The sequence below is a fragment of the Sapajus apella genome, unplaced genomic scaffold (genome assembly GCF_009761245.1).
Source record: "Sapajus apella isolate SASKATOON/1434 unplaced genomic scaffold, GSC_monkey_1.0 scaffold4, whole genome shotgun sequence".
Classification (NCBI taxonomy): Eukaryota; Metazoa; Chordata; class Mammalia; order Primates; family Cebidae; genus Sapajus; species Sapajus apella.
The window spans coordinates 51,132,798-51,154,928 of record NW_022436944.1 but is presented as its reverse complement, the minus strand read 5'-3'; the positions used below and the strand labels follow the sequence as shown (position 1 = coordinate 51,154,928).

Here is a 22,131-nt window from a genome sequence, read left to right as displayed (position 1 = left end):
GTCAACGGTCAGCCTGTTATCATGTGGCACTGCCATTCTCTAGGGCAAGGGGGTGTTCTTCATTCATTGGACAGATGGGAAGGGAGGGTAGAGAAAGTACCCAGTTCTGTAGCCACCATGACCTAGAAATGGCACACATCACTTCCACTTACATGCCATGGGTGAAAACTAGTTTCAGGGCTCTATCTAGAAGCGAGCAATCCTGGGGGAGTTTCCTGCCTGGGTATCTGCTTCCCGTCACAACTTTATATTTAGAAAGGAGCATAACATTTATTTCTCAGTTTATTCTTTTTATTTGCCTATATTGTGTATACTGGATAACCGATTTTAAACAAACTTTTAATTAAAGCATAGAATATAATCATAAATATGCTTATATGACAAACATATAGTCCAATGCATTTTTTACAAACTTAACACACCTATATGTGACCAGTATCTAGATATAGAAACAGAAAATAATTAGTACTTCAGAATCTCCTCTGGGGAGGATCAGTTTCTCTGTGCATAGTTAGCTGTTGCGGCAGAGACGGTCAGCAGTGTCTGCCGCAGTCACTAACAGCAGGAAATTTATATTTTCAATTTATCTATGTTGCTTATTAAGTGCCATATCAATCACTGGTGCAATTTGGTGGCTCAGTTTGATGGGAGTTTAAGCAAACAACTCTGTGTATGACCAGTCATAGGTCAGGGTACTGCCGTGTCCTGAATTGGTTCAATTTCTTGTGGCCTGTTGCATAGTCAAAGGGTGCAGGTAACGGAAACCACCCTTGCAGATAAACAATGCTACGAATGTTTTCCGTTTTGCCTGATACATGACAGTGTTTTTGGGTTCTGAGTAACTAGTGGCGATGTTCAGTTTAATGGACCCTACAAATCAAATGCCCAAAGCAAAACATTTCTCCTTAAAATACAGCTGAAATTGTAAGTACATTTGTATTGTGGCGTTTACATAAATGTGAATGAGGCCAGCAAGCATACAGGAGCTAGTTAAGTGTTTCACAGGCTTGTGTTAGTCTGGTAGGGTGTTCATTATGGCTTAGTTTCATCAGGCCTAGTCTTAATGAGATCCTCGTATAGGCAAATGTGCAAAGGGCTGGGTGGGCACCATTTTTGGGTTTGTTGGAGTGGCCTTTGGGGACTAGGTGCCGTTGCAGCTGCTGGGAGGTATGAACAGAGTAGTAGTTGTGAGCATTGGTTTTGGCCTCAGGAATATCTGCATTGAATCACGGATTTGATACTTTTTGGCCACATTTACTGGGCAAATGGCTTAACCTATCTTAGCTTCCTCTTCTAGAATTCTTCTGAAGCTCGTTATAATTTTTATTTTATCATTTTTTTTTTTGAGATGGAGTTTCGCTCTTTTCACCCGGGCTGGAGTGCAGTGACATAATCTCAGCTCACTGCAACCTCTGCCTCCAGGGTTCAAGCGATTTTCCTGCCTCAGCCTCCTCAGTAGCTGGGATGACAGGTGTGCAACACCACACCTGGCTTATTTTGTATTTTTAGTAGAGAGCGGGTTTCTCCATGTTGGTCAGGCTGATCTTCAACTCCTGACCTCGGGTGCTCCGCCCACCTTGGCCTCCCAAAGTGCTGAGATTATAGGCGTGAGCCACCGCACCCAGCCTGAAGCTTGTTATTGTAGCTCAGACATTGGTTGGGTCACCCTAGACACTCTTCCTTAATAGTTGGATGAAATTAGCCTGAACTCTAACAGTTGGTGGAAAGTCCAATGCCCCGTCTTAGGAACTCTGGGTCTCCCATGTCTGCCATCTTTACACATATTATCCTATGCGTGCTATCCCATGCACATGCCCCAAGTGGGTCATCCTATTTATTTAATCCCAAAGCTTTTGTGTATGCTCTGTGTTAAAGGTTTGAGAGGCAGAGACATTTTCATTTCATTAACAGAAACAATTAAAAATTGAATATTAGACATTCCTGTACTTAGAGCTTTGCTCACTTCTGCACCTCAGATTCCAGCTGCTATAAAAGTTGCTTTCTAAGGCCATCTGTATGGTTGTGTAGTTTACACAGTGCACAGAAGAATCTGGCCAAGGGAGGTGAGGGAGGGTAAAATCCAGCCCGTGATCTGCTTATCAAGCTGTGAGCCCTAGTGAAGGGCTGTGTTTACTCAGAGGTGGTCCTTTTTGCTAATTAATCCACTCAGATGGGCACCTTTATCTAAATCACACAAAGGCTATGTTGACATCATTTTTCTCTTTCCTATCCCCTTCTTTTCTCTGGTCTTTATATCTAAGGAGCAATTAAACAAATTCCTTTGATAAATTTATATTCTCTTAGCCTACGCGCTGGCTACATATTTGTTTTCTGAATTCAGAATTTTCAGAATGTAAAATGTAGAAAGTTGTGTTATGTAACAACTCTAGCAGGGTCTGTAAAAGCACTCTGTAATTAAACACATTAATATTTACCTGGAAAATTGGATGAATATTCACACGGCGTTTGACGAATAAAAACTATAAATAGTCGGGTCTTGCCACCAAGTGATTCAAGTCAGGTCAGGGTTTACTGCCATTGAGTTTTGAAAAAGCTTTCAGTTTTCAGAGCCTTTGGGGTTTCAGGCTAAGGGATTTGGGCCTGTATTTTCTTATGCAGAACCACTGTGGTCCCCTCAGCTCCTACATACAAGCTCATCTTGGAGTCTCCTTTTGCCTATCCAAAACTATGTTGTAAATTTGAAATGAACTCTTGTCAAAGTCTGACTGGCTGGATTAGATTTTTAGAAAGGTGAGTCCCAAACCTCACTGCTTATTCGGATTTCCCAAGGATCTCTTCAACATTCTGGCACCCAGATCTACCACAGATCAGTCAAGTGAGAAGGCCTGCAGGTGGGCAGGCATTCTGACTTAATGATCTCTAGGTGTTTCCAATGTGAAGCAAAGTTTGAGAACTTCTGGCTTTGGATAAAGGGGAAGCATCATTTGGAAGGATGCTAAGGTCTGTCTCCTCATCACAGAGAGGGCTAAGCTGATGTTGAAACAAGGTACTGAAAAATTACCTTTTGCATCTGCTCTCTAGCGTGGAGGTGAGGGAAGAGTTGGGTAGGGCTGCATTAGCCTACTGTCCCGAGGCAGGATACCTGGGCCTTGTGGTAGGGAAGTAGGTTACTCTAGCAAACTTGGCCTGGAATAATATAACAAAGACCCTGATGACCAGATGGAAACTAGCCAGGAAAACATTGAATCTCCCTGTCTCTCTGACCCTCATCCTGCCTCTGGGTCAATTCAGCTTCTTACCACTGAGGTTCATCGCCTGTTATTGGCTTTGTCGGGTCCCTTTGGCCTGGAAGAGGAAGGTGGGCTTTCTCATATTACTCTTGCCTCTCCCTAACATTATGTCTTTTACTCACACTCAGGGTAAAAGACATGAGGTTAGGGTTTCGTATGGTACTCATCCCACTTGATTAGATTTTGGCTCTTATGTCTCCACTCCAGCATTGTGCTTCTGGCTGACATCCCAAAAGACCCCATGAAAGGAAGCAGGCAGGGTCCAAGAGGTCAACATCACCCAGGCTGCTGAAAAGCAGTCGGGGTAGGGAACCCCAAAATACATGGTGCAAGGAGAAGCAAGGGAGGAGATGAGTGATGTAGTTTGAATTATTGTTCAGCAAATATTCAGTTCCTTCTCCCTCAATTTCCCACCCTGTTGATTTGGGGCTTGGCTGTGTGATGTTTTTTTGGCTGGTAGAATGTTAGCAGATAGGACAGAAACAGATATCTTACCCCTGCTTGGATTATAGGGCAAGGTCTCTCATGCTCCCATGATCCACTAAAGGAAAGCATGCCTACATATTTACTGTCTTTCCTGCCTGGGGCTCAACATGAAGAGACACCGACAGCCTGGAGCCGAGCCAGCCAACCAGCAGTTGAAAGCGAACCATCCCAGCAGACCCAGAGGACTGTGAGTAAGAAAAATACACATTTGTTGTTGTAGCCACTGAGTTTTAAGGTACTTTGTTACGTGGCATTATTATGGCACTAGCTGACTAATACAGATGTAAGTTAAAGGAGGATTGAAGGCCATTCCTGTTTCAGCAGGGAAATCTTTTTGCATTTCAGCATGGACTTAGGGCTGATTCTAGAATAAGTAGCTTAGAGCTGGTGGGTAGGCAAGTGAGACATGCTGAGCTGCTATAAGTGAGTTGGCTCAACAGGAGGGTGGGAGGTGGGGAGGAGGCACATAGTCCCCCTTGCTATCTGTGAGGGATTGTTTCCCAGAGCCTCTCAGATCCCAAAATCCACATATACTCAATTCCCAAAGTTGGCCCTTGGGAACTCATATATAAAAAAACCAGCCCTTCATATCCATGGGTTTTGTATCTTGCAAATTCTGTATTTTCCATCTGTGCTTGGTTTCGGATGCCAAACCCACAGAGATGAAGGACTGATTGTATTTATTGAAAAACAAATTCGTGTGTAAGTGGGCCCATGAAGCTCCAAGTTGCGTTGTTCAAGGGTCAACTGTAAGTCTGCTTTACATTGAGAATTTGTGTTTTTTTTTTTTTTTTTTACATTTTATCTCCAGAATTTGTTTTAAATGGAAATGGATCCAGGTAAGCAACTCAGGAGCTCTACTTTATAAAGGAGTTAGATCTTGTCCTAAACTGTAACAAGCAAATAAGCTAGACAAACAATCAATCAAAATCAGTCACTTCTCAGAAATATTCCCCAGTCCCTGCCCATCTCAGACCTGTCCTATTTCTCTGTTGTTGCTTTAGAGTGTCACAGAATGACCTGTAGGGTAGTCATGCCTTTTATGTTTGTCTTTATAGAAAAGCAAGTCTGACCTTGGCCTCTGGGTATCTGAACAATAAATTTTAAAAAGATTTAAATCAAACAGAACCTCATAGGCACTCTCATCCAGTTCTTTTTTTTTTTTTTTTTCTTCTTTCTTAAAAGAAATTGTCTTCCTTCCACACAGGAAAAGGAATGCACTGTTGTTTAATTCAACATTAAAATATGGAATAAGCAAATACAATTCTTCCTAATTAAATTCCACTATGTTAGGTAGTGTGAAGGACAATTTAGGCTACGTGAGATGTATGTATTGGCGAACAAAAGGATTCTTATAACCGAAGAAGTCAGGGAGATGGGCTAGACAACGTTTAGCAGCTTTCTTTATTGCAAGACTTTTCAGAGTCTTTGTCTAGTCAGTGCACTTTTTTTTTTTTTTTTCTCCTCAGGATCATCTCTTGGGAGCAGGGTGGAAAATGCTTTCAGAGACATTGTATTAGATAAATGCCTGGGCTTATAATAATCTCCTCTATGATCGTCAAATGTTGTCCTTGAAGCAATTAAATGATTGCCACGCCCCGGGAGTGGAGACTTGGGTTCACTCTGCCTGATTTCCTAGATGTGGCCATCTCTTGATCAAGAGCCATATCTTCCTCTCCCTTTCCTGGAACCACCTTTGAAAGTGCACGGCATGAGTTTGGCAAGCTTGTTAATGCCTGGGTATTTATAAATATGTAAATATTTCATTCCTGCTGCTTTCCTCTGTGCAACGCATGCTCCCTTGCGAAGGTATTTGTACTAACAGAGCTGAAATCCACCGGCACCCCCACATCTGTCATTGTCTTTCTCCTGGAATTTAATTGGCAAGGGTGACTCAAGGGACCTTATTTGGTAGCACTTTGGGGAGGACTCTTTCCCTAAGGATTCATGTTCCCAGTGACAGATTTTTCCTTGTGGTTGACAAGAGGGGCCTGTAAGCTGAAGCTTCTGCAGAGACTGGTGAGCCTCGCATCTTGGTGTAGCAGGATTCTCCTTGCTCCTTGAGATCGTACATGAGAGACTTGGATGCTTTTCACTTGGGTTCCCCACAACAGCGCTTCACCACAAGGACAGTGTTCTTCTATTCTAAAGACAGGAAAGCTTGCTGGGGCTTATTGGTGATGGAGATAAAGGGCAAAATTGCAGGGAAAAAATTTTCTTATCAAAATCAGATATTTTCCAGGTAAAAGAAGCACCATTTTTTTTTTTTTTTTTTGGTCTCCGCATCTTTCTTCCATAGTCATGTGGAGTCAGACTTGATACTTCCAGTTACTTAGCACTTTTTAATACACATCAAGACTCAGGAGCTTAGAAATGAGAATTCCTGGTAGCTTAGTGAGAAAATGATTAGGAAAAAAAAAAATCACTCACCTGAAAAAGGAAGCACCAAATAATACACCAATGTTAGATTGTGATCTTTTATTGTAGGCTAGAGTTTTTCATGGTTTTGGTTCCATCATCTGAAATAGGTTTGTACTCATGCAAATCCAACTTCCAGACCACATCTTGCATTTAGTTTTCTTTGCTTAAAACTGAAGGTAATTGTGTGGAACTTGGCATTTGGAGCATTGGTTTTATTAAGAGCCCTCATTGAATCCCTATAACAATGGATTATTAGAGAAGAAATTGCCTGATGGCTTGGAATCACATGAGATTACCTCACTTATTCACAAGCAACTGTCTTTTCCATGTTAATATTCCTTGTATTCTTTGATATATATGATGTATACTAAATGGGTCTCCTGAGGGCAGCTTTGGCGTTTTTCCTTTTTTTTTTTTTTTTTTTTTTTTTTTTTTAAGATAGGGTCTTGCTCTATTACTCAGGCTGAAATGCAGTGGTACAATCACAGCTCGCTGCAGCCATGAACTCCTGGGCTCAGGCAGTCTCCCGCCTCCGCCACCCTAGTAGCTAGGCAGTGCCTGGAATTTTTTTTTTTCTTTTTTTAGTTTTTGTAGAGACAGAGTCTTGTTATGTTTCCCAGGGTGGACTTGAGCTCTGGGTTCAAGTGATCTTCCCTCCTCAACCTGCCAGATTGCTAGGATTGCAGGCATGAGCCTCTGTGTCCAGCCAGATTCGGCTTTTGAATTCTATGCAAGAGACCCATTTTCTACCTTTTACCATATTTAATTGTAGTAGGTAGTTTCCCTATCACAATTCTGAAAATGATTGAACTTAACTTTGATTTTCATTATTCTTATTTTTCCATTTATTGGCAAGCATATCGGCTCTGCCAGAGTCATGTAATTATCTTTGTGTCTGCCAGATTAGGGCATATGGTGTATTATTTTGGGAAGGCAGATAATGCTCCCATTTAGAGTAGCATCCAGGCAGTCTGAACATGCCTTAGAAAGGGTTTCTGTATAAATTAATTTTCCCTCTCAACTGTGTAATGGCAGTGTATTAATTTTTTTGCTCTTTGAGGCATGCAGATTTAACTCGGAGAGGATTTTATAATGGTCTCCCATGACACCATTGGTTTGGCAATTTGAATATCTTAGCCTGCAGTTTTTTCTTTTCTTTTTTTTTTTCTTTTTAGAAAGCAAGCTGAGAATCTGGTGTGCCTCTTAGAAAAAGACCACTGAATGAACAGCATTGGGTCTGAAGAGAAATAAGAGGGCTGTCAGATGCTTCCACCACTGTCAGAATATCAGACGCTGTGTCTAAGAAGGGGAGACTGTCCAACAGAGGTAAGGACTTCAAAGCACCCGTCAGTGGCTCCAGCTCTCTCCTGTGGAGTCTAATTGGAGTCACGCAGCTAAATCCCTGCCCAGTGCTTTGGAAACTCAGGGATACATCCTGAAGACACTTCAACCTGAAAAAAAAGGTCATGGGCAAGTTTTAAAGGAAAAAACACTTTTTTTTTTCTTATTCTTTGTTCACAGAAGTGCTATGGTTAAAAGAAAAAGATGGTGTCTCTAAAGATAACTGAAGTCAGGCATAACGGTGTGCACCAGTAGTCCCAGCTACTAGAGAGGCTGAGGTGGGAGGATTGCTTGAGCCCAAGAGTTTGAGACTAGCCTGAGCAAACGTGTGAGACTCCCCATCTCTTAAAAAGAAAAGGACCAGCTTGAAAGTTGACCTAACTTTTGCATGTTTCCTTTTTATGGCTCTTGCCTCTCTGCTGAAGGAATGCGTAGTTCTTTAGAGTAGATGAACTTTGAGGATGCCCTGACCATTGCACCATGCTTCCTGACTTCCATCACCACATCTGCTAAGAGTCACTAAACAGGCACTTGTGGAATAGTGGTCCTCAAACTTTGGCCTGCATCAGAGTCACCTAGAGGGCTTGCAAACAGCTAAGCTGCAGCCCCAGAGTTTCTGATTCTGCTGGTCTGGACTGTGGTCCGAAAAGTTGCATTTCTACCAAGTTCATGGATGATGATGTTTCTGTTCTGGGAACCACCCTTTGAGAACTATTAGTGGAGAGATAGAAGCTAAACATGCAGACCTGCATCTGAATTGCTTGAGTTCATGTACAGTGATTGGCTTTCAAGATACTGTGCAAACAAAAATGTGTGTGTATCAGACCAGTGCCTTTGCTTTGCATGATTTCAATATACGCAAGTTTCAGTTAACATGGTATCATGTACAATGAGGACTGCCTGTGATCTTTGACCTCTCTGTGCTTCAGTTTTCTCATCAGAAAATGGGAATAATAATACCTACCTTATACAATTGTTGTGAGGATTATGTAAAAAAATACTTGGAAAGCACATAAAACAAACAGTGCCATATACGAATAGCTATTATAATTATTAGAGTAATAGCCTTAGAATTAGAAGATTTTAGACCCTGGTGGGATTTTAGAGAGATAATATAGTCTAACTGTTCACTGCACCCTCTTCTCTAGGGGAAGAAACAGAGTCACAAAGAAGTAGAATAATCTGTCTAAAGTTCTATGAAAAGCAAAGACACACCTGGCACCAAACACTCCTCTATTAATTTCTAACTCAATACTTTCCCCAAAGCATCATGTTGATTACTCCGCTTTTAAAGATTTGTTCACAAATAATCATTCAGTTTACATGAGGGATGTATTGATCTTGCTTAGCTTATTTTAAGATTAGAGAGACCTGAGAAATACAGGAGCAATGTTGTAATAAGGAACTTACAAGCTCCTTGCACTCATTCCATCACTTTGACTCACAGGGACTCCAGGATGAGTGTATTTGGTAAGGAGGCTCTGCAGTTCACTCTTGGGTGCTGACATTCCAAAGGCTCTTACCACATGGTTTCTTAATTTGCCATCAGATCCAGCTTCCTATCTAGTTATTCAGAGAGGTATTTATGGGGCAGCCTTGATGTATTTACTCATTCATTTAACAAATATTTTATTAAGCACCTACTGTATGCCATGTAACATTGGGTAATGGTTAAGCACTGTGGAAACTGGTATCCAGGTGGTTCTGGGCTTGATTTATTTCATTTCTGGTTCCATTTGCTTTTCTTCTGTTCTAGATGTTTAAAAACTACCTTGTAATAGGTCACAGCTATCAGGTTCATTGTAGGTTCTCAACAAATAATTATTGAAAGAATTGAAAGATGGCAGGAAAGTAACTGCAAAAGAGAATCTTAATTCTCATCCTCAGGTCCAGCCTCAGGACCCAACTTCCTGATTTTAGAATCTTAGGGGAGCTGGGCATGGTGGCTCTAGCCTGTAATCCCAGCACTTTGGGAGGCCAGATCACGAGGGGTCAGGAGTTTGAGACCAGCTTGGTCAACATGGTGAGACCCCATCTCTACTAAAAATACAAAAAGTTAGCGAGGCGTGGTGGTGCACTCCAGTAGTCCCAGCTATGCGAGAGGTTGCAGTGAGCTGAGATCGCACCACTGAACTCCAGCCTGGGCAACGGAATGTGACTCTGTCTCAAAAACAAAAGAAAACAAACAAACAAACAAAATTTTAGTGAGGGGCTTCACATTATATATAATCTTTACTTCTACCTCATCATCCCCACACCAAAAGAAAATTAGCTTCAGTTTATTTTGAATGATCCCAAGAACTGCTCTGATTCTTTTGGAACAACCGGGTTATTTGCCAGTGGACCTTGTTCACAAATGGTTAACAACGTGGTTTCATTCATTTTGAAGGCTGAGCAAATCACTATGGCTGGCCAAGAGGCTGAATTCACAAACAGCCTTCCTGAAAATGAGTTGGATATTTGAACTATTAAAATAATAGTCAACCACTATACATAGCTTTATTTTATGTGGATTGTTGTCACATGCATTTGAGAGGCCTGGGGGACAGTTATGTGGAAACAGTATTAGGCTTTGGGTATTTGAGTAGGGGCTGGGGACAGGTGGCTGGGTCATCATTATATAGCTCAAGACTTTTGGCTATGGATGACATCAGACTTGCAGTGAGTAACTTCTAAAAAAATAAGTATGAAAAATGTCCTGTTTCTACAACCATTAATTGCCCAGTTGGCTGATTCATTGCATATTTCTCTGGAGAGAGATTTTCTGAAATAACTCTTTGGTTGTAACTTGATGTTTGCTTGTTTTTTTGGAAAATAATCTTTTTGTTTTAGAATAGCATGGATTCACAGAAAAGTTAAAAAGATATTCAAGAGTGATCTCATATATTCTGCAACTTCCCCTAATGTTAAATCTTGCTTTACCATGGTGCTTTTGTCCCAGTTAAGAGATCAACATTGGCACATTACTATTAACTTAACTCTATGGTTTATTCATATTTCATCAGTTTTTCTCTAAAATATCATCCTTTTTCTGTCCCAGGATTCTATCCAGGATGCATTATATTTCTTTATCATGTCTCTGTAGCTTTCTTTGGTCTGTGACAGTTTCTGTGATGTTCCTTGGTTTTGATGACCTTAGCACTTTCAAAGAGTACTGGTCAAGTATTTTGTAAAATGTTCCTCAGTTTGGGTTTATATGATGTTTTTCTAATGATGAGATTGTGGTTATGGGTTTTTGGAAGAAAACCGTGAAAGTAAAATGCCATTCTCTCCACACATTACTTGAAGGGTAACTGTTATCAACATGACTTATCACTGATGATGTTAACTTTGATTGCTTGGCCAATGCAATTTGCCAGATTTCTCCTTTGTAAAGCTTATTTCTCCCTTTACTATATGCTTTAGCAGTAAGTCGCTAAATACAGCCACATTCAACAACTGGGGAGTTGAGTCCTACCTCCTTGAGGAAGGAATATCTACACAAATAATTTGGAATTCTTCTGTACTGGAGATTACCTTCTCTTGTGACCTATTTACTCAATAATTTATTTGTATCAGTAGGGACTCATGGATACTTATTTTACACTTTGGATTGTAATCCAGTACTACATTATTTATTTTGCTTCTCAAAATTTTTCTGACTTTGGCTGTTGGGAGATCTTTCAGTTTGGCTCCTGTGTCCCTTGACATACCCTCATCATTTTATTTTAAGGATTTCCTTACTTTCTGATACTGCAAAATGCTCCCAGCTGTATATTTGTATATACAGCCAAATGTACAGGAAATCCTGTATATTTCCTGCCCCAGTCCTAGAATCAACCATTTCTCCAAGGAGCGTTGGCTTCTTTTATTGGAAAATGGCATTAGAAACCAAGATCTTTGCTTTTGGTGGTGACTTGATGGTGCTTTTAATAGAACTTCAACTAGGGAGCAAGTTGATCATCTGTGGAATTAATTAACAGCCTGATGGGGTTGTTCCAAGATTTGACACAGTCAACAAAAAAAGCTTTAGAACATGCAAAAAAGTCTTAAGCTTTTGGGATATCAAGGTAGAGGTAGCTACTAGTTCTGTGTAACAGAAATAGTCCTTTATTAAAGCAACAGTTTTTAAAGAGTGATGCTCACTTTTTTCAACGTTCTGCTCCTCAAAATCTTGACTGCAATTGTCATGATGGTTTGCCTCATTCTCCTATCTCTTTATACTGGTACTTGGTGGGCATCTTTATCTTGGAACTTAGAAGCAAAATTACAGAAATATTAGTTTGGGAATGAGTAAAGACTTTGAAATGAGAACTCTAAATATATGGGATAGAAGGTCATGAAGCTCCATTGCCGGCTTCTCGAAAAGCCTACCATGGCAGTTTTTAGGGCCTAGTGTTGCCTTTCCTGGTCCCATGTGACTCTGCTAACTCAGCCACACTGCTTGGACCTGTGATTGGTAACTTAGACAAAGTCTTAAGATTCACCTACCCTGCCTTCTTCTCTTCTCTGTGTGCTCATCTATAATTAACTCCCATTACCCAAGGCTGTATCTCTAACACCAATGAAGTCTAAAAGGAGCTGGAGAAACAGTTAAATTCTTAACAATTTGAAAAAAACTAATATGTTATTTAAAACATTTGTTTTAAATATACACAGACACATATAACACTTGAATACATTTTAAAGGTAAACATTGAGGCTTCAATATTTTTTCAGATTTGCTAAACAATAAAAAAGGCTATGGCTCCATACAGTGAAAAGCAAGCCAGCAGTGGAAAGAATTGAGTACTGATATAGGCTACGATATGTATAAGCCTCAAAAAGATTACAGTTAATGAAAAAAGCCACATTAAAAAAAGCCACATATTGTGTGATTCCAATTATATAAAATGTTCAAAGTAGGCAAATCTATTAGTGGTTGCTTGGGGCAGGTGGGGAAAATGGAGATTAACTGTAAACAGGCACGGGGATCATATTGGGATGATGGAAATGTTCTGAAACTGGAATACGGTGATGGTTGTACAACTCACTAAATTTATTAAAGGTCATTGAGTTGTACATTTCACAGGTGAATATGACAGTGTGAAAATTACACCTCAGTAAAGTTGTTTATGAAAAAAAAGGTAAGGAAGCGAGAGAGAAAAAAGGTTATGGCTGCCAGAGCCTCTGGAGGCGGGTGGGTTCAGCTGTTAGGGGTATTCGGGGGGAAAGTTTTAAAAGCATAATTATAAAGTAACTTGGAGGTGTCTAGTCCCTGCAACCCGAAAGAACCTAGCTAAGCACTAATGTTACCAGCAGTGAATCTGCATCTCTATGGGTCTGCAGCAACCTCACTTTTTGCCTCCTCAGAGGAAAGAATTCAAGTGATGGGCAGAAGGCAGAAGGAGAGACCAAGGTATGTTTTACAGCAGGAGTGAAAATTTATTAGAAAGCTTTAGACCAGGAACAAAAGGAAGAAAATTATATTCGGAAGAGGGCTAAGCAGGTGACTTGAAAGTCAAGTTTGGGGTTTGACCTTTTGACCTGGGGTTTTATACTTGGCATATTTCCAGGGTCTTTTGGGCCTTCTCCCCTGATTCTTCCCTTGGGTGGGCTGATATTAAGGATGCTATGAAGATAAAGTGCTTAGAAATAGCCCTTGAACACAGTGGATGCCCAAGATGGCAGTCACTATTACTATTATTGTTCTAATGCTGGACATCAACTTCTTTTGTTTCTTTGGATATTCTGCTTGCTGAGTACCCTTTGCTGTGTCTTGATTTAATATTAGATTATCTTATTTCTTTTTTTCTCTTTTAAATATGAAAGCATTTGTTTATTAAAGTTTACAGAAAGTTGTTAGAGTTTGTGTACGTGCTTTCAAAAGGGTCACTTGAAGTACCCACTTTTTGCTTAAGAGGTTTACTTCCCTTCGATGTCATCTACAAAATGCCTGGCCCTAAATAATTCCTTACCTAAAAAAGGCTTTTCTCTGGGTGGAGTTCAGATTCTTCCTGTCCCTCTATCTGAGCTAAGCCTTCTGTTCTGTTTGTGTTTTCTGGGCTGTGGAGTAAGAAGGAGTTTGTTTAGCTGTTCCCCCGTTTTTAGGAAGGAGCATTTCCTGATTGGGGTTTGGGCTGAAAATGGAACTTTCCCTGGGTGAGGTAGAAAATTCCAGAAGCCAGGACTATTTCTGCAAAACAAATCCCCAACTTCACCTCCACCACACCATGTGTAACAGTTGGAGGAAACTCTTGGAATGGTAAGAAGCTGTGGAGTTAAACATCCCCAACTACCTCTACCACCCCATGTATAATAGTTCAGAGGATATTCTTGCTTAATATAATTCAATTTTTAATATTGTCTCATATACAAGTGCATTTTTATAGAGGCCCATGATTTTGCCTTGACTGACTTGTTCTACCAAGCTATATCGTGCCCATCTTCAAGTTACATAAAGAGTTTATAACTAAATAATTTTGCTTTCTATAAGATGTTTAGATGAGCTATATTGTATACTCTTTGAGGTGTATGTGTGTGTTTTATTCAAAAGTACCCACAGGAGGGTAGAACGCTACGAGAAATGAATGAGGACATATTTCTACTTCGCTCTGGTGGCCAGAATTGGAGGAAATCCAAACGTGGAAAAGAAAATCCTAGGCTGTGCTGCTGAAATCTCTGTGGTGTTATTTTAGATTCCAAAAAGATTAACTCATGCTTTAGTAAAAGTACTGCTGGGGGATATTTTTTAAAAACCAATTTCATAGGGGTACTTGTTATTAATATATCATTAAATGCACTCATTCTTTGTGTACAATTCCTGAATCTTGACAATGTGCACTCATGCAATCACCACCACAATCAAGATATAGAACATCGCTATTATTGCCAGGGGGATTTTTCATCCTAATAAAGTCTTCTAGTAGAAGAAGGGCAAGACTGTGAGTAGGAATTAAGTTCTCTTAAAGGGAGAAAGGGCTTATATTCTGAAGGAGTCATGGTGGGGTTTTACTGCCCAGAAGAGGATGTGGCAGTAACTGACCACAAGAGTAAAAGTAAGCCAGCATTTGGAGTTTTCCATGAGTAAAGGCTTTTCTTTTCTTTTTTATTTTACTCGAAGTCATATGTATTGTCCTATGTTAAGTGTCATCAATCTTTTACAATGTCACAGACTGTAGGTTAGTAGCAGGTGGCTAAGCACAGGGCAGCAAAGGAAATACGACCGTCTCTGCATCACCCCTTGGCTGAGGCCAGCAAGGCAGAGGCTGCACCCTCATCAGGATGAACAAGAGCCTTGCAGTTCTAGGGACCAGGCTTAAAGAAATGATGGCTCAAGATGGAGCTGGGAATGGTAGAGAGGAAACATGTGATGGAAGAAGGCAGCTGCAGTTTGGACTAACTCAGAAGCATATAGCCCCAGATAATCCTTAAAATAGGGTTGTTGGATTTAGCAAATAAAAATACAGAATCTCATTAAATTTGGATTTCAGATAAGCAATAAATAATTTTCAGTATAAGCATGTCTCATGAAATATTTGGGTTGTACTAAAAAATTTTGTTGTTTATCTGAAATTGAAATTTAACTGACATCTCGTATTTTATTTGGCAACCTTACATTACAAGAAAGACCAGCAACTTGGTTACAATGTTGATACTGAATCAAAAGGATCAAAAGTGAAATAAGAAACATAAGAATACACATCTTAGGGAGGTTGAATAAAGAGTGGTGTGTGTGTGTGTGTGTGTACAAAAATGATCAAAGATAATCAAAATTGAAAGGACAATACTTTTTGACTTGAGCCCAAAGTAAGCTTGATATTTTATTTATTTGATTTGAATTTTTGTTTTCTGGTGAGCATGTTTTTGATGTTTAGTTTTGAACTGGTTTGTAATCTTTAAAAAAAAAATTGGTGCTAAAACATTTATTACATAAAAAGTGACCTTCTCTTTCACCTTTCTTCATCCCTTAGTTTCAGTCTCCAGAAATAAGCAATTTCAATTCTTTTTAGAAATTATATCTAATATATACCTCTACATTTCAAATAACAGTCTTATGATATTTCTTTATGTTATTTTTATATTTCCTGCACCTCTCTGATTCTTCTCTCTTTATCTCCCCTCTCTACCATTTACCCAATCTATCACCATTTTGGTTTCAATTGAGCTGTTGTTTACATTGTTTCAATCTACAAATGACATTTATTGCTGAGATAAGGAGTATATTATGATCACATCTTAATACAATGTGGGTTGTTCTTGGGGTTAATAGTTACCTCTGTTTCACGAAGAATATATTTTTCTTGGGGAGTGCTACATGTCTCAAAACGTCTTATATCTGTGTGGGTCAGCTTTGGCAGAGAAGAATCCAGCCTCCACAATGGTGTGGGATGAAGGGGAAATGAGTTATCTCGCTACTGTCATTTTGGGGCAGGTGGAAGAAGGAGGCTAAAGTCCCTATAGTTGAGAATGTGGGTTTTTAGTTAATTGCTGTGTTTTCAGTCCCACATGTAATGCTATCCCTTTGCTGCGTCTTCTGCTCTGTTTGTCTTGTTGGGTTAACACGTTTAAAAAATTCCTTTACTGGAATTTCACTGAGGTTTGGCAAGGAAAGGCAGAAAACCATGGAGAATAATACATCTCAGCCAACTACTTTTCACAAACCATCTTTATCAGTCAAGGGCCCTTAAATTCCAGCTAAATAGACTGTGCTGACTTTAAGGAGTGGAATGCCATTATTCTCCTTTCCAACCAGACTCTGAGCTGAGTACTGTCTTGCTCTGTATAGGGCTTGCATTTACTGAGTTTAGTTTCTAATTCTTGTACTTAGGTCATCTCTTGCTTGTTGTGGGCTTATTTTAACGGATGGAAAGAAATAGGCCAACCTGGAAACAGCTCAAAATATAGTTGTTGGGAAGTGAGATGATGAAAGGCATGAATGTGATTAAATGTTCAAATTCCTGTTGAGTGCTAAATAGAGATTCTTTGACATTGGGTCCTTTAATCAAGATTGAAAAAATTTTGCTGAAGTGAATACGTACCTTAGTGATTAGGAAGTAGGGTAGCATTTGAAATGCAATTGTGGAAGCAGTGAAATATATCCAAGAATCCACAAAGCAGCCACTTGTCTACTATTACCCATAATGGACTCCAATATAAAGAATTTTGTTGAAATTCTTTGGATATCTGTGATTTCTAAATCTATTTATGACAGCTAATAACATTCCTTGGTTATTATTAGGAATATTCCTAGTCTTCCACAGGGGGAAGAGAGATTCTTAAGGATGCCTTGATGTATAACTAGGTGGGAATGCAGTTACATTTCTCTTTGAAGGTTTTGAGGATAATCCTCTAGCTTGCTAACTGACCTTATTTTAAAGCTATTATGCTCATGGAAATCAGTGGAGCTTTTATGATTTTATGTGAGTATGGAAAAAGCAATAAGTGGGAAAATATTCCATTAGATTTGTACAGCATTTTTGGAATGCCTGATTAGGTGGAAAAAAATAATAACATTACTGAGTGGCTACCATATGGCAGACATGGTGTTAAGAATTTTAAAGGCATTATCATTATTTAAATCATTGGAATAACCACATTAGGTAGATACTATAATTATATACATTTTATAGATAAGAAAACTGGGATCATGAAAATGGTAAGTTGTGACCCCATATTCTGAAGCTAGGTATTTCAGGTAAGATGTATAGTGGATAATAGCAGTGGTCTACCAGATCCTCCAGGATCTAATTTTACTCATGTGTGTGTGTGTGTGTGTACATGTGTGTGTGGACTTTTGTGTGCATTTGCTTCCAACAGTTACCACCTCCATTTTTTTTTTTTTTTTTTTTTTTTTAAGAATTGTACCCAGGTCATTGGATCTCTTTTTTTCTGGGACAGCCTCTGGTCAGTGACTCAAGTGTGAGACCATGAAAGCACCCCTTTCTTACCTCAAATTGGGACAACATGGAGACGCTGAGTTAACTATCTTTGCTTTGGAGTGTTCCCTTTATGGTTGTAGCTCCTACCTGTGGGACTCTGCCTGAGATTTCCCCCTCCCCTAGTTTCCTCACTATTCTCACCTCTTCTAACTCCCTACTTCCCCACCCTCCCTTACCGTTTTTTTGGGGGGCACACTTCCTCAATAAGTTACTTATACAGAAATCCTTATTTTGGGGTATGCTCCTAGGAAACTTGATGCAGAACAGAATAATTTTTTAACAAAACTAGTTGTGAGACCCACCCCCATTCACCAGCTACTACGCAATAAGGCTGGGATAGAATAGATGTATAGGAAGAGAAGACAGCCTCAATGCCCACTATCCTAACTCGACTTGGAACAACCACACTATGCATACCCTGAGAGATTCAAACATATTGGCCCTGGTCTTTCAGACTGCACATGACCTAGACTCAGCCTATTGCTTTAACGTCATGTCCTATCATTCCTCTCCTCACTTTTCCAGAGACATGACCTTCCTTTAGTTCCTTGAACACACCAAGCTCATTACTGCCTCAGGGGCTTTGTACTTACTGTTCCCATTCTTATCATTTAGGTCTCAGTTCAAATGACACTGTCTTAGAAAATCACACTTGACCTCTGTCTAAAGTTACATCTAACTCTCATATCATTTAAAAATCACCATATTCTATTTTCTTTCTAGCATTTATTGTCACATGAAATCACCTCACTGATTTGTTTATTTGCTTATTGTCTGTTCTCCTGCCCAGAAATGTTACTTGCCTGAGGTCAGAGACTGGGTCTGTGTTGGTCATGGCTGTATCCCCAGTGCTTCTTAGTTCAGTGCCTGTCTCACATTGTGATCAGTATACACATGCATGACGATGAAAATATTGCCTCCATGGAAAGGGTAAAGAAAGTTCCTTTTCCTTCTATGCTTGTCTGCTCTCTTTGTTCTTCATTATGTTGTTTGTCAAGGATATCAGATGAATAGAAATGGAAATAGAAATCTATGATCTCTCTGGAGCACATAGCAAGGAGTGACATGTTACAGGATACAGACAACCCAGATGGCCATCTGGTGTGTTAATGATGTTTGATTTGTGTTCAAAGCAAGTTTATGTTGCCCTTTCTGAGGCTTGGTTCTAAAATTTCTGACTCGAAATTTTCCTGCTGACCTGGGAAACTCTTCTTCCTCTCTCTTTCCTTTAATGGTATTTTAAAAAAAATTGGCTCCATTGTTCTGTAGAACATAAAGGCTAACTCCTATTCCCTGTATCCTCACTCTATCTCTGCCCCTGTCTCAGGAGAGGTTTTAATATTTTAATATTCAAATAGATATTTTGGTTTGAAAGTGACGAATCTCCACTTGGATACTTGAACTGCCTCAAATGGACAAATGACTGGTTGTTGATCATAGTTCATAGTTTTCAAGAGAAATTATGTCACTTGCATCAGGAGTGCTTGGGCACCTAACCATGTGTGGAAAAAGGAAAAATGCTGACTGCTAACCCCCTGCTTTATTAATGCATTTTAAAATGAACTAGGCATGGTGGTTCATGCTTGTAAACCCAGTACTTTGGGAGGCCAAGAAGGGTGGATCACTTGAGGCCAGAAGTTTGAGACCAGCCTGGGCAAGATGGTGAAACCCCATCTCTAGAAAAAAATCGAAAAAAATGAGCTGGGTGTGGTTGCATGTGCCTGTAGTCCCAGCTACTCAGGAGGCTGAGGTCAGGGGACCACCTAAACCTGAGAAGGTTGAAGCTGCAGTGAGCTGTGATTAAGCCACTGTATTCCTGCCTGGGTGACAGAGTGAGATCCTGTGTCAAAGAAAAAGAAAAAAAAAAAAAAAAAAGAGAAACAGCAAACTTAAAACAATTCTTGGCTTGGACCTGTAGGACTCTGTGCACATGTATCTGGCATTTCACAATAACCAGTTAATTTCTTTCTACTTACCAATGTCATTGTTTCACTGTTGATGTGTTTATGTCATGCAATCCCTTCTTCTAGCAAATTTAGAAAGGTCTAACTTGAAGCTTGGATAGTCATGGGTCAATTAGGGTACAGAACAATATAAAGAAGGGGCCAAGTTATAAGACCTTGACTGTAAATAGAGAGGAAGGAAAGAGGAAGTTGAGTAATAAACACAGGTAATCCAAATCAAGTTGTCAAGCCAATGACGGGACCACAAGGAAACGAAGCTTGTTGTTTAGCTGAGACTGAAACATGGCAAGAAAGGAATGAGAGCCCCACTTGTCCAAATCAAGATAAATAAAACAGCAATAAAAGGAAAATGTATATTTGAGGACTTTGAAAAATGGGTGTGGCCACTCCTATTCAACATAGTGTTGGAAATCGTAGCCAGAGCAATCAGGCAAGAGAAACAAATAAATGGCACCCAAATAGGAAGAGAAGTTAAACTATCCCTGTTTTCAGACAACACGATCCTATATCTAGAAAACCCCATAGAGTCAGCCCAAAACCTCCTTCAGCTGATAAACAACTTCAGCAAAATTTCAGGATACAAAATCAATGTTAAAAAAAATTAGCATTCCTACACCAACAACAGCCAAACTGAGAGCCAAATCAGGAAGACAATGCTATTCACAATCACCACAATAAGAATAAAATACCTAGGAATAAAGCTAGCCAGGAAAATTAAGAGCTCTACAATGAGAGTTACAAAACATTGCTTAAAGGAATCAGAGAAGACACAAACAAGAGGAAAAACATCCAATGCTCACAGAGAGGAAGAATCAATATCATTAAGATGGCCAAACTGCCCAAAACAATTTATGGATTCAATGCTATTCCTGTCAAACTACCAACAACATTTTTCACAGAACTAGTAAAAGCTATTTTTAAATTTGTATGGGACTGAAAAAGAGCCCGAATAGCCAAGATAATCCTAACCAAAACGAATAAAACTAGAGGCATCACAATATCTTACTTCAAACTACATGACAGGGCTACAGTAACCAAAACATGGTACTGGTACAAAAACAGCACATAGACCAATGAAACAGAATAGAGAGCCCAGAAATAAGCTCACACACCTATGACCATTTGATCTTCAACAAAGCTGTCAAAAACAAGCAACAGGGAAACGATTCTTTATTCAGTAAATGGTGCTGTGATAACTGCTAGCCATAGGCAGAAGATTGAAACTGGACCCCTTCCTTACACTATATACAAAAATCAACTCAAGATAGATTAGAGACTTAAGTGTAAAACCCCAAACTACCAAAACCCTGGAAGACAACCTAGGCAATACCAACCTGAACATAGGAACAGGCAAAGATTTCATGACAAAGACATTAAAAGCAATTGCAACAAAAGCAAAAATTGACAAATTGTATCTAACTAAACTTAAGAGCTTCTGCACAGCAAAAGAAACTATCAACAGAGTAAACAAACAATCTATAGAATGGGAGAAAATGTTTGCAAACTATGCATATGACAAAGGTCTAATATTCAACATCTATAAGGAATTTAAGCTTATATGAGAAAAACAAACCACCCCATTAAAAAGTAGGTAAAGGGCTGGGCATGGTAGTTCACACCTGTAATCCCAATACTTTGGTAGGCTGAGGTGAGTGGAGCACCTGAGGTCAGGAGTTCAAGACCAGCCTGTCTGGCCAACATGGTAAAACTTGTCTCTACTAAAAATACAAAAATATTAGCTGGTTGTGGTGGTGGGCACCTGTAATCCCAGCTATTTGGGAGGCTGAGGTGGGAGAATGTAGGGATCTGGAGTAGCACACCCCCTCTGGGGGGATCAGCAGCAAGGCTGCTGTGAACTTTGGTTGAACTTCAGAGAGGTGAAACCGTAATAGGAGGATGTATATGTCTCAGAGAGAACACAGACGGGCCTAGAGAGATAACCAGCTTTTGCTGACCTTGCTGCAAGATAGTTGTTAGCTGAAGTATGTTAACTGAAGTATGAGAATTATAACCACAGGCTGTTCTAAGTAACTGTATACTCCCTCTGCTATGTGCTTTGTGAACAAATAAAAAAGTATACTGAGACAGGTCGGGGCCGCGAGACTGACATCCTCACCTCTCGAACCGCCTGGCCCAGCTTTTCCTATGTCTGTGTCTGTATATTTGTCTTTCCTTATCCCTCACCATTCCCTCTTAGGTCTTCGAACCCCTGTGCAGCAAGGGATGTGGCACAGGAGAATTGCTTGAACCTGGGAGGCAGAGGTTGCAGTGAGCTGAGACAGGCCATTGCACTCTAGCCCAGGCAATAAGAAGAAAACTCCATCTCAAAAAAAAAAAAAGTGGGCAAATGACATGAACAGATACTTTTCAAAAGAAGACATATGTGTAGCCAACAAGCATATGAAAAAAAGTTCAACATCACTGCTCATTAGAGATATGCAAATCAAAACTACAGTGAGATACCATCTCATACCAGTCAGAATGGCTATTATTAAAATTATTAAAATGACAAAAAATTATAGATGCCGACAAGGTTGTGGAGAAAAGAGAACACTTATACATTGTTGGTGGGAGTGTAAATTACTTCAACCATTGTGGAAAGCAGTAAGGCAATTCCTCAAAGAGCTAATAGCAGAACTACCATTTGACCCAGCAATCCCATTACTGAGTATATACCCAGAGGAGTATAAATTATTCTATCATAAAGACACATGTATGTGAATAATCATTGCAGTACTATTCACAATAGCAAAGACATGGAATCAACAT

The 22,131-nt window shown here is 39.7% G+C and overlaps 1 long non-coding RNA gene across 1 annotated transcript; it reads right to left on the bottom strand.

The window, feature by feature from the left end:
- Positions 1-3,215: 3,215 nt before the first annotated feature.
- On the bottom strand, positions 3,216-21,421 carry LOC116543100. Its single transcript, XR_004265473.1, has 3 exons — positions 21,318-21,421; positions 12,508-12,510; positions 3,216-3,226 (listed from the first exon to the last, which is right to left on the bottom strand). It is a non-coding gene; the product is annotated as an uncharacterized LOC116543100 (long non-coding RNA).
- Between the last annotated feature and the right edge of the window lie 710 nt (positions 21,422-22,131).